Source organism: Capricornis sumatraensis, chromosome X, assembly GCF_032405125.1.
Source record: "Capricornis sumatraensis isolate serow.1 chromosome X, serow.2, whole genome shotgun sequence".
Taxonomy (NCBI): domain Eukaryota; kingdom Metazoa; phylum Chordata; class Mammalia; order Artiodactyla; family Bovidae; genus Capricornis; species Capricornis sumatraensis.
This window is the reverse complement of record NC_091092.1, coordinates 65,260,777-65,274,283: the sequence shown is the minus strand read 5'-3', so window position 1 is coordinate 65,274,283 and position 13,507 is coordinate 65,260,777. Positions and strand designations below refer to the sequence as shown.

At 36.7% G+C, this 13,507-nt stretch overlaps 1 protein-coding gene and 1 non-coding gene across 2 annotated transcripts in view; one reads left to right on the top strand and one right to left on the bottom strand.

The window, feature by feature from the left end:
- Positions 1-13,507, top strand: part of DACH2 (dachshund family transcription factor 2) — a 986,384-nt gene that overhangs the window by 452,380 nt on the left and 520,497 nt on the right. The window lies entirely within an intron of this gene.
- Positions 1,306-1,408, bottom strand: LOC138072061 (U6 spliceosomal RNA). Its single transcript, XR_011144215.1, has one exon. It is a non-coding gene; the product is annotated as a U6 spliceosomal RNA (small nuclear RNA).

The window sequence follows — 13,507 nt, the reverse complement described above, 5'->3', positions numbered from 1 at the left end:
ATGCCAGACCACCTTACCTGCCTCCGAAGTAATTTATATGCAGGTCAAGAAGCAATAGTTAGAACTGGACATGGAAAAATGCACTTGTTCAAAACTGGCAAAGAAGTATGTCAAGGCTGTATATTGTCACCCTGCTTATTTAACCTACACAGAGTACATCATGAGAAATGCTGGAATGGATGAATCACATGCTGGATTCAAGATTGCCAGGAGAAATATCAGAAACCTCAGATGTTGTCATGCAGATGACAACACCGTTATGGCAGAAAGCGAAGGGGAACTAAAGAGCCTCTTGATGAAGGTGAAAGAGGAGATTGAAACAGCTGGCTTAAAACTCAACATTCATAAAACTAAGATTATGGCATCTAGTCCCATCACTTCATGGCAAATAGATAGAGCAATCAGTGACAGACTTTATTTTCTTGGGCTCCAAAATCACTGCAGATGGTGACTGCAGCCATGAAATTAAAACACACTTGCTCCTTTGAAGAAAAGCTGTAGCAAACCTAAACAGCATATTGAAATGCAGAGACATTGCTTTACTGACAAAAGTTCATTTAGTCAAAGCTATGATTTTTCTGGTAGTCATGTATGGATGTTAGAATTGGACGATATAGAAGGCTGAGCCCCAAAGAATTGATGCTTTCAAACTGTGGTGTTGGAGAAGACTCTTGAGAGTCTCTTGGAGTGCAAGATAAAACCAGTCAATCCTAAAGGAAATCAGTCCTGAATATTCACTGAAAAGACTGATGTTGAAGCTGAAGCTCCAATACTTTGTCCACTTGATGCAAAGAGCTGACTCTTTAGAAAAGACTGTGATGCTGGGAAAGATTGAAGCCAGGAGGAGATGGGGAATGGTAGAGGATGAGATGTTTTTATGGCATCACCGACTCAATGGACATGAGATTGAGCAAGCCCTGGAGGTGGTGAAGGACAGGGAAGCCTGTCGTGCTGCAGTCCATAGGGTCATAAAGTGCCAGACGTGACTCACCAGCTGAACAACAAACAGCAACACACATAACATGAAACTTAAATTCTTTCTTTGAGCAACTATGGGAGAAAATAGCCACAAATTTTGCAATATCCCAGAAGTTAATAATCTTTTTCTTCTTTTACATCCATGTTAATCTGTTTTTAATTTGTAAGAGGTCACTAACTTGACCAATTATGTTTTCTCTTCCTCTGATAAAATATACATGGTATAAAGTCCACAATTTTAACAACTGTGCTACTACATTTGTATTGTAACAAATGACTGCTATTCAGTGGCATTTAGTACAGTCACACTGTTGTGCAACTATCACCAAAAATATTGACCAACCCACAAATTCACATTTTATCTTTGTGCAGGGGCCGTGGTAGTTTTCTCTGTTTTGTTCTAATTTTAGTATATGAGCTATTGAAGCTGACACCCAAATATATTTTTTAAAGTGTCAAGAATATCTATGAAATGAAATAGAAAAAGTAAAATAAGTTGACTAGTCCAACATATTTCAAGGTCATTCTGATATATGAAGTGTTATCTTTTAATTATTTCTGTAGCTTTTTGAAGTTGACTGATATCTGAGAGTCTATTTCATAGACTAGTAGGTCGGTTTCTTATTTGGTGGAATGGTCTATATGAGAAAATCCTGCACTTGAGGATGGAAGGGCTGTGGAAGGAGTTGCTTCAACTTGTCTTGGGCCCCTGCCTTCCTGGGAATAGCTACTCTTTGCCCTAATGTCAGAAATTTGAGGTGTTTTGTTACCATTAATCTGTGTCTAATGCAACCCTCCACTAGACTTACAATGATATTTGCTGGATGTGCCAATTCTGGTTTGAAAATCAGACCAATTGGAGGTCAGGGCTGCAAGACCTTAGAAACTATCTCAACATGTCTACTCTATAATACTATATAAAAATGCTCAAATAAAGTACCTTGAGATATGTATAACCTATAAGAACTTGTGTGTACCATTTGAAGAATTTTTATAGCTCAGATTTTCATGAAAAAGAAATGGTCTATTAAGAGGTACAAGCAATATAATAATTGTCAGTGACTATGCTTAAAAACCTGGAACATTTCTAATTTAAAAGGATATCACCAAGGGGAAGTATAACCCAATGAGATAGTAGTTAATTGTATTAAGGTGAAGTCGCTCGGTCGTGTCCGACTCTTTGCGACCCCGTGGACTGTAACCTACTAGGCTTCTCTGTCCATGGGATTCTCCAGGCAAGAATACTGGAGTGGATTGCCATTTAATTGTATGTAAACTGTGAAAACTGAGATAGTAGTTAACATTATGTAAACTGAAAACTCCTAGTTTAAATTTATAACTATGTAAAAATTCCTGATATGTATTTATATAAATACATATTTCAAAAACAGAAATAAATAGTGTCAAAATAGTTTAAGTTAAGCATGCATCCAAGTTAAAAAAATAAAGGTTTATAACAGTATTTCTTTGCCTGGAGCCAGCACAGGAGATCCCACCCATGACAAGGTCATGTGGAAGAGGCCTGACGGGCAAAGGCGAGATCAGGCCTCGAGGGAGCCCCCTGGACCTGCTCGAGCATCTACTCCAAAACCAGAATCTGTCTGTCTTACTATTTTATGCCTTTCACCAACTCTTCTGACATTAACAGGGGGCTGTCCCTGACCACCTTTCTCTGGAGAAAATCAACTTAGGGCTCTAGCTAATAAGTCTCTTGGGCATGAAAGGAGTATTTCAATTCAAACACCCCTCTTAGCATTCTAGCTTGTCTGACAGGTTTATCCAGACCTTTGCAGCTATGCATGTGATTATTCACAGCCTCCCAACTGTGAGAGGCACCAGGAAGCCTAAAACATTCTAAAAATATAGAGCCTTTCAAAGAGTTAAAAGCTATTAGAATAGTGCTGGTGTACGATTTCATTGTTGAGCCAATGCTTGCTGCTAAGTTCCCATATCTGTTATCCACTGTGCACCTGGGAGTACATTAGTTAACATAGTTGGAATGTAAGAAAAACAAGTGTAGCCTTAGAATTAACCACATCAGACCTTTGAGCTAATTGGTTCTTTCTTTGTTGTAAGTCACTGCACCTTTGCTCCGTGAGAAATGTAACTCTGTTTAATACTTTCTGAGGCTGACATAGATTATAAATATAAAGAAAAAACACTTCAAGGGAAATAAGTTTTCTGGTTGAGCAGCCTTTATCAAAAGAGGGTCATAAAATGTTCACAGGCCTCCAAGTCCAGAAGATAATGTACACAACATTGTTTATGGGAAAGGTATGCAGAAAAAATCCTGGTTTTGATAGAGACAAAACAGATATAATGTTTGGGCTGACTCTGTATGACTTTGCATCTTTCATTTCCCTTCAAGTACAAGTCAAGGTATAAAAGCTTCCCTGAAAAATAAAGTGATGGACCAGGACCAGTTTTACAAAAGCCTGGTTCCTCCGTGTCTTTCTTTCTTTCTCTCTTTCTTTCTTTCTCTCTCTTACTCTCTTTTTCAGGCTGATCCCTTGGAGCATAGAGGCTCTCTGTGTTCACTTTCCTGCCTGGGCTTCTAAGACCTGAACGGGAAGGCACTCTGCATCTTCACTCCCTCAGAGGACCAGGAGGGCACCTGCGGCCTACGTGAACAGAGCAAGTCCCTTGTCTTGGGCCTTTATTGGCTTTCTGTGTAAACCAAGGAATATCAGCCTCTTTCTCTCCTCTATTTTCTTATCTGCAACATTCTTTCTTTATCTCTCTCTAAATCTCTCCTCCGATGCCTGAGGGTACCCCTAGACCCTGACCTTTCTTAAACTTCATTCTATGGATTAGTGGTATCTTTTGATTCTTTAATAGATATTCTGTAAAAACAAGTTCCATTATTGCAAAAGTTTAGAAAATAGTGTGCTCTCTACCTCTTTTGGAAAGTCACAGAAAATATTAGCATATTATAAACTTTGAAAATATCTGCATTAAAGAAACCTGGAGTCAATGTACCTGAGTTAAATACCAACTTCAAGGCTTATTAGCTGTGAAGGTTAATTTCAACAGGTTTTTCATTTGACATTTGACAGGTTTTTAAGTTTCTGTGAATCAGTTTTCTCATTTGAAAGATGGAAATACTGATGCTACTTCCCTCTGAAGTGTTTTGTAAATATTAAATAAGCAAATATGTAAAGAACTTACAACTGTGTGGCATATGATAAGTGCTATATAAAGTCTGTTGTTTCCAACCTAGTGTTAACTCATTTGGTCCTGAAACTCCCTCACCTTCCTAACTATCCTCGCTTTTTTCAGCAATTCTCTTAACATTTCATGGAACAAGCAGGCAAATGGAAAATAATTTTAAAGATATTGGTATAAGTTCAATATGTTTCTTTTTTGCCTTTAATCTTTTAACATTAGATGTAATTGGAGCATTTGAAGAGATTCTTCGAATCTCAAAGGCATTTAAAATGTATTTTTATTCATTTTCATGATAGTCTATAGGAAAATAAAAAGTTGCTTGGCAACCTCAAATTTTGTGAGGCAGTTCAGGCTACAGGATAGCAGTTCGCTCAAAGCAGAAGTCAGCCTTCTCCTGGGTTCCTGATTTGGTTGCACTCTACTGTGCTATGTTGCTTGCCCTCCCAACCCTTACTAATCATCATTTTCCTATCTCTGGCTCCATTCTGAATGGCAAATTCACTGCCTTATTGTGCGTTCTCCAATCTGCTGTTTTTGTAGAATAAGCTGAACTTTAGCAAAGATTGAGTGTATCTTCTCTTCATATCTATCTGTAACTTAGCAAAATGTACAAGCTAGAGTTGGACTATAAAGAAAGCTGAGTGCTGAAGAATTGATGCTTTTGAACTGTGGTGTTGGAGAAGACTCATGAGAGTCCCTTGGACTGCAAGGAGATCCAACCAGTCCATCCTAAAGGAAATCAGTCCTGAATGTTCATCGGAAGGACTGATGTTGAAGCTAAAATTCCAATACTTTGGCCACCTGATGTGAAGAGCTGACTCATTTGAAAAGATCCTGATGCTGGGAAAGATTGAGGGCAGGAGGAGAAGGGGATGACATAGGGTAAGATGGTTGGATGGCATCACTGACTCAATGGACATGAGTTTGAGTAAACTCTGGGAATTGGTGATGGAGCGGGAGGCAAGTTGCAAAGAGTCAGTCACGACTGAGTGACTGAACCGAACTGAAAAAACTGTTCATGCCAATATAGGAGATTTCCAGTCTCACACCATTTGATGGCTTTGCTGATGTATAGCCCACATACAGCTGCAATTGTTTTACAGACTCTGCATATACCTATGACAGCCTTTCCCTCATAGCCATGGTGCTGAGCTGAGTAGTTTTTTATTTTGTATCTATCCGTGAGTGGTGATTCCTAAGAATCACTGTAATATTTGCTCTTCACTTAAGTGGTCTGTAACTACTTGCCTGTGGCTTCTCTGCTCTTTCATTCTATTCTTATATTTGTATGGCCTTCCTGTTAGTTGACTTCTGAATCTTTTGGAGTCCAAATATTTTTCCAAATAACAGAGTTCAGAGCATAAGCATTTCCTGAAAATAAGTCTGAACACTACCTCTCAAAAGGCTTACATCAACCCAGTTGATTTATAGGAAATTTCAAAATTGTTTCCATTAGATTCAACATGATATACCACATTAACATTTCATATCTCCAGATGTTTCATTATTCATATTTTAGTACATCATGCTTAACCCAAAGTAGCTTTGAATGTAAACAATAAACAAGCTATCATGCAGTATTTGACTGTAGAGAGACATAATGAGGGAGATATAAACTGCTTTTCATTTTTGGAGTGATATTATTAATGTAACACCATTATTTTAATTAAATGTTATTTTAATAACAAAACTATATTGCAATAAACTGACCCACCATTTCATTAAGTAATTGCAAACCTCAAAATTTGATTACTCATAGTTCTCCTTTAGTTAATTTACTTATTCACAGTTTTGACAGAAAAGCTTTCAAATGTATGAAGAGATGGGCAGAGTTCACCCAAATTGGAAACTATAAAATCGCCTCAAGATACTTGAGTTCTTATCCTAGTCCTACTGTCTATGTTGTATTGTCTCTCACTTATCCTCTTTAGGATCCAGTTTTTCATTTGTAAGATGGAGAGGTTGGTTTAGATATTCATTAAAGTTCTTGTTACTCTTAAGAATTTTCTACACCACTCTAAATCTGAAGTTGCAGTTTGAATATCTGTATACTTACAATAATAATAATCACACACAAGGGGCACATGTGCATGCACATGAATTTATGATATTTGGGGCATTTTCATATTGTTATGCTGAATTGTAGATTAGGGAGTGAGTGTAAATGATTATAAGGGCTGTTTTTATGGCTTGGTCAATAATTATACTGACTAGCCATGAACCAGTTATGAAAGTAGGTGAAAAAGTATGAAAGGTGCTATGGTTACAGGAGTAAATGTACAAGTATTAGAAATTGCAGGAGGTGAATATTTCCCCAGTATCAATGAATCTCTGCCTTTCCAAACCATTTTCAATCAGCTAAATATATGTAATTTAAACATAATGTAAAAGTTACCACTTTCAAATTCAGTTACTGAAGACAACTTTTATACTTCTAGATGTTTATGTAGATATTTACCTATAATTATAGCACTTTCATTTTAAAAGGCATCTTTCATTCTTATTCCAGTTCCAGTTCAGTCGCTCAGTTGTGTCCGACTCTTTGTGACCCCATTAGTCTTTTCTAATGAGTCAGCTCTTTGAATCAGGTGGCTGAAGTACTGCAGTTGCAGCTTCAGCATCAGTCCTTCCAGTGAATATTCAGGACTGATTTCCTTTAGGATTGACTAATTTGATCTCTTTGCAGGCCAAGGGACACTCAAGAGTCTTCTCCAACACTGCAGTTCAAAAGCATTAATTCTTCAGCACTCAGCTTTCTTTATATTCCAACTCTCACACCCATACATGACTACTGGAAGAACCATAGCTTTGACTAGATGGACCGTTGTCAGCAAAGTAATGTCTCTGCTTTTTAATATGTTATCCAAGTTGGTCATAGCTTTTCTTCCAAACGGCAAGGGTCTTTTAATTTCATGGCTGCAGTCACCATCTACAGTGATTTTGCGCCCCCCAAAATAAAGTCTCTCGTGTTTCCATTGTTTCCCATCTGTTTTCCATGAAGTGATGGGACCAGATGCTATGATGTTTGTTTTTTGAATGTTGAGTTTTAAGCCAGCTTTTTCACTCTCCTCTTTCACTTTCATCGAGAGGCGCTTTAGCTTTTTCACTCTCCTCTTTCACTTTCATCGAGAGGCGCTTTAGCTTTTTCACTCTCCTCTTTCACTTTCATCGAGAGGCTCTTTAGCTCTTCTTCACTTTCTGCCATAACGGTGGTGTCATCTGTGTATCTGAGGTTTTTGATATTTCTCCTGGAAATCTTGATTCCAGCTTGTGCTTCATCCAGCCCAGCATTTCACATGATGTACTCTGCATATAAGTTAAATAAGCAAGGTAACAATATAGTCTTGAAGTACTCCTTTCCCAATTTGGAACCAGTCTGTTATTCATTGTGTACTCCAAGGCCAAACTTGCCTGTTACTCTGGGCATCTCTTGACTTCCTACTTTTGCATTCCAATCCCCTATGATGACAAGGGCATCTTTCTTGGGTGTTCTATAAGATTTTCTAGGTCTTCATAAAACTTCATTCTCATTAAGCTTACCATTTCATACTTGTCTGATATGAGCTGAAATTCTGGTTCCTAAGTAAAATTTAACTCAGCAGTTCCTAAATCAGCTTGCTCTTTTTATGTTCTATTTCAGAGCTATTTTTTGAGAACTTGGTGTCTGGAACTAACTGTCTGTTCTAAATCCATCTGAGCCATATCATGAGGTTAAAAATGTAATTGATCAGTTGAATGAGAGGAGAAATTGCTAATGAAATACCAAATAAACCATAACATCTTTTCCACTGCTTTTCATGTGTTTGTGGTTTTCCCTGAAGACAGATATTCAAATGATGTACTGAAGATTCAACAAGTAGGGTTTAAGATTTTGTTTAAGGCTAAAGTCACTGTAATATGAACCGTGAGGCAATACAAAACATGTGTTAGAGGCTAAGTCTCTAAACCTCAAATAAATTGTAAGGAGGTATAAAAATACAAGTATGAGACAGTGGTGTTATGAGGGGATCATATACCTTTAGAGATTTTCATTATTTCATATTTGAACAACTTTAATACTTAAATACATCTAGATCACATCAGGAAACTTGAGTTTTGCCTCATGTTTTCCCCTAAATAGCTTATCTATGACACATCACGGTGAGACAATTTCCTCATCTTCAAATGAAGAGACTGAGCCAGTTGGCTCTTAAATGTCTTTGTAGTGCTATTATAGCATGATTCTTCACCACCTTAATATTACTCTCTGAATGTACTGATTTTTTTTTTCTGCCGTGACATACAGATAGCATTTTCTTGAACAAATGAATTGATATTGGAACTTACCATCTTTTTATGAAATAAAAAAATAGTGGGTAGTCTTGTTCATTAATTCTTAATGTCATTGTATTAGATACACATTTACCTTATCTGACTATAAGATATTATGTCAACTTTTATTTTTCATATCATAAGAATTCATATATTGTACACAAAAATACACTATTTATACTACCGATAATGAAACAATCAGTAATTCAATATTATAGTTAAGATCCAGTTCTGAATTGGTAGTTAGGAGATCGGATATAAACTTTAGAAATTTTTCCTGATACATTTTTAGTTTTGAGGCACTCAGCCCTGGCAATTCTAAGCAGGATCTCTTTGTTTAAATCATTGTCATCATATTTTCTGTTCATAATAACCCTTGGATGTTGGATAGGCCTATTTGAGCAATTGGAATTCAGCAGTGCTAAATATGGCAAGAAAATCTCTAGAACTATCTAGAAAATGCACTAATGTGTACCATCATTTCAGAGATTAAAGCACTTTTCTTTCAGATCTTTTGGTTGCCATGATTCATAGACAAGCTAATGTGGGGACAAGTTTGCTTTATTTTGCGTTTTGCATGTATTGCAAAAAGTACAGAATGGGAAAATAAGAGCTCATTGATTCCACCAAACATAGACAGATGTTCCAGGCTGTATTTACTTCCCCTTATACCTTTGATAAGAATTCACCTGTCCCTTAGAATCTGTATTTATAATAATAGTAGCTATATTTTCTTTTTCCAACAATCAATACATGTGTTCTTTGGTTTGCATTTGCAGGGGAGAATGGGTTTGACTGAATTCTAAAATACTGTTTTAAATTGGCAAGAATGCATTTTCTTTTTGGCTCATGGCACCAGTGTACCAGTAGATGGTTAGGGATTTTGATAATATCTATAAATAATTTAGGCACTTCCCTGGTGGTTCAGTTTTTAAGAATGTGGTGTGGAATTCAGGGGATGTGGATTGTGGATTTGTTCCCTGGTCTGGGAGCTAAGATCCCACCTGCTGCAGAGCAACTGAACTTGCACACCCCGACTACTGGGCATGCACTCTAGAGCCTGTGAGCCACAGCTACTGAAGCCCATAGGCTTTAGAGCCTGTGCTTCTCAATAAGAAGTAGCCCCTGCTTGCTTCACCTAGAGAAAGCCTTGTGTGTAGCAACAAAGACCCAGTGCCACCAAAACTAAATAAATTAATTAATGTAAAATAAAAATAATGTAGTTGAATTCACTAGATATTTTGGAGAGCATTGGTGAAGTATGGATTGATCTATTTTTAGTACCTATTTCCTGATATATTTCTATGGTTTAGCCTGATACAGACTTTGTAGGAGGAAAAATTTCAAACCTGAGCATTCATATTATATCTTTGGGTTTTTTATTCCTATCTCTTTTTACATAGAGTTAAAAAGATTGCTGTATATATATTATAGTAGGTGTTGTTGATTATTTTAAATATAATAGTATGTACATGTCAATCTCAAATTTCCAGTCTATCTCCTTGCCCCCACATTCCTCCCTGGTAATCATAAATTCATTCTCTAAGCCTGTGAGTTTGTTTCTGTTTTTTAGAGAAGTTCATTTGTATATTTTTTTTTTTAGATTGCACATGTAAGTGATATCATACCATTTGTCTTTGTCTCCCTGACTTGCTTAGTATGATGGTCTCCAGATCCATTCATGTTGCTACAGATGGAATTATTTCATTCTTTTATTTTATGGCTGAGTAATATTCTGTTATATTTATGTATCACATTTTCTTTATCCATTCATCTATAGAAGGGCATATATCTTACTTCCATGTATCGGCTACTGTAAAAAGTGCTTCGGTGAATATGAGAGTGCATGCATAACTTCAAATCAAGTTTTTCTCTGAATATATGCCTGAGAGTGGGATTGCTCTATCATATGATAGTTCTATTTTTAGTTTTTTAAGGAACCTCCAGACTGTTCTCCATAGTAACTATACCAATTTACATTCCCACAAACAGTATAGGAGAATTCCCTTTTCTCCATACCCTCTCCAGCATTTATTGTTTGTAGATTTTTAAATGGTGTCCATTATGACAAGTGTGAAGTGATAGCTCATGGTGGTCTTGATTTTCATTCCTTTAATTAGCAATTTTGAACATCTTTTCGTGTGCCTCTTGTCCACCTATATGTCTTCTCTAGAAAAAATGTCCATATTTCTTCTGCCAATTTTTTGATTAGGTTTTTTGTTTTATTGATATTGAGGCACCTGATCTGTTTGTAAATTTTGGAGATAAATCCATTTTCACTTGCATCATTTGCAAATCTCTTCTTCCTTTCTGTGGGTGGTCTTTTCATCTTGTTGTAGTTTCTTTTACTGTGAAAAAGATTTTTAATTTAATTAGACCCCATTTGTTTATTTTTCTTCTTATTTTCATTACTCTAGCAGATGAGTTATAAAGGATATTGCCATGATTTATATCAAAGAGAGTCTTCTTTCTATGTTTTCCTCTAAGAGTTTTATAATATCCAAATGTGCACTTAGGTCTTTAATCCATTTTGAGCTTATTTTTTGTGAGTGATGTTAAAGAATGTTCTATTTTCATATTTTTTTACATGTAGCTGTCCAGTTTCCCCCGTACCATTTATTGAAGAAACTGTCTTTCTACACTATATTAGTCTTGCCTCCATTGTTGTACATTAATTGATCATAGATTTGTGGGTTCATTTCTGGGCTTTCTTTCTTGTTCCATTAATCTATATTTATGTTTTTGTACCAATACCATACCATTTTGATGACTATGGCTTTGTAGTATAGTCTGAAGTCTGGGAGCCTGATTCCTCCAGCTCTCTTTTTCTTTCTCAGGTTTGTGCTATTTGGGGTCATTTGTTTCTCCATAGATATTTTAAAAATTTTGTTCTAGTTCTGTGAAAAATACAATTGGTGATTTGATGGGGATTGCATTGAATTTGTAGATTGTCTTAGTTAGTGTAAGCATTTTAACAATATTGATTCTTCCAATCCAAGAATGGGGTATAATTTTTTCCATCTGTTTGTGTTGATTTCGATTTCTTTCATCAGCATCATCATTTTCAGAGAACAGGTCTTTTGTCTCCTTAAGTAGGTTTATTCCTATACACTTTATTATTTTTTTATGCAATGGTACATGGGGTTGTTTCTTTACTTTCTCTTTGTGACTTTTCATTGTTAGTGTATAGAAATGCAATATATTTCTCTGTATTAATTTTGCCACTTAGACAAATTCATTGTTGAGCACTAGTATTTTTCTGGTAGCATCTATAGGATTTTATTTGTCATTTGCAAACAGTGAAAGTTTTACCTCTTCTACAATTTGGAGTCCTTTTCTTTTGCTTCTCTGATTGTCTTTGAATATTGAAAACTATCTAGGAATCAGCAAACTAAAATAGACTGGAATGGGTGAATTTAACTCAGATGACCACTATATCTACTACTGTGGGCAGGAATCCCTCAGAAGAAATGGAGTAGCCATCATGGTCAACAAAAGAGTCTGAAATGCAGTACATGGATGCAGTCTTAAAAACGACATAATGATCTATGTTCATTTCCAAGGCAAACCATTCAATATCACGGTAATCCAGGCCTATTCCCCAACCAGTAAAGCTAAAGAAGCTGAAGCTGAACAGTTCTATGAAGACATACAAGATCTTTTAGAACTAACACCCAAAAAAGATGTCCTTTTCATTATAGGGGACTGGAATGCAACAGTAGGAAGTCAAGAAATACCTGGGGTAACAGGCAAATTTGTCCTTAAAGTACAGAATGAAGCAGGGCAAAGGCTAATAGAGTTTTTCCAAGAGAAAGCACTGGTCATAACAAATACCCTCTTCTAACAACACAAGAGAAGACTCTACACATGGATATCACCAGATGGTCAACACTGAAATCAGATAGATTATATTCTTTGCACCCAAAGATGGAGAAGCTCTATACAGTCAACAAAAAGAAGACCAGGAGATGACTGTGGCTCAGAACATGAACTGCTTATTGCTAAATTCAGACTGAAATTGAAGAAAGTGGGGGAAAACCACTAGACCATTCAGGTATGACCTAAATCAAATCCCTTATGATTATACAGCAGAAGTGAGAAATAGATTTAAGGGAATAAATCTGATAGACGAGTGCCTGATCAACTGTGGACAGAGGTTTGTGACATTGTCCAGGAGACAGGGATCAAGACCATCCCCATGGAGAAGAAATGCAAAAAAGCAAAATGGCTGTCTGGGGAGGCCTTACAAATAGTTGTGAAAAGAAGAGACGTGAAAAGCAAAAGAGAAAAGGAAAGATATAAACATCTGAATGAGGAGTTCCAAAGAATAGCAAAGAGAGATTAGAAAGCCTTCTTCACCAATCAATGAAAAGAAATAGAAGAAAACAACAGAACGGGAAAGACTAGAGATCTCTAGAAGAAGGTTAGAGATACCAAGGGAACATTTCATGCAAAGATGGGCTCAATAAAGGACAGAAATGGTCTGGACCTAACAGAAGCAGAGGATATTAAGAAGAGGTGGCAAGAATACACAGAAGAACTGTACAAAAAAGATCATCACGACCCAGATAATCACGATGGTGTGATCACTAATCTAGAGCCAGACATCCTGGAATGTGAAGTCAAGTGGGCCTTAGAAAGCATCACTTAGAACAAAGCTAGTGGAGCTGTTTCAAATCCTGAAAGATGATGCTGTGAAAGTGCTGCATTCAATATGCCAGCAAATTTGGACAACTCAGCAGTGGCCACAGGACTGGAAAAGGTCAGTTTTCATTCCAACCCCAAAGAAAGGCCATGCCAAAGAATGCTCAAACTACCACACAATTGCACTCATCTCACATGCTAGTAAAGTAATGCTCAAAATTCTCCAAGCCAGGCTTCAGCAGTATGTGAACCATGAACTTCCAGATATTTAAGCTTGTTTTAGAAAAGGCAGAGGAACCAGAGGTAAAACTGCCAACATTCTCTGGATCATCGAAAAAGCAAGAGAGTTCCAGAAATTTATCTATTTCTGCTTTATTGACTATGCCAAAGCTTTTGACTGTGTGGA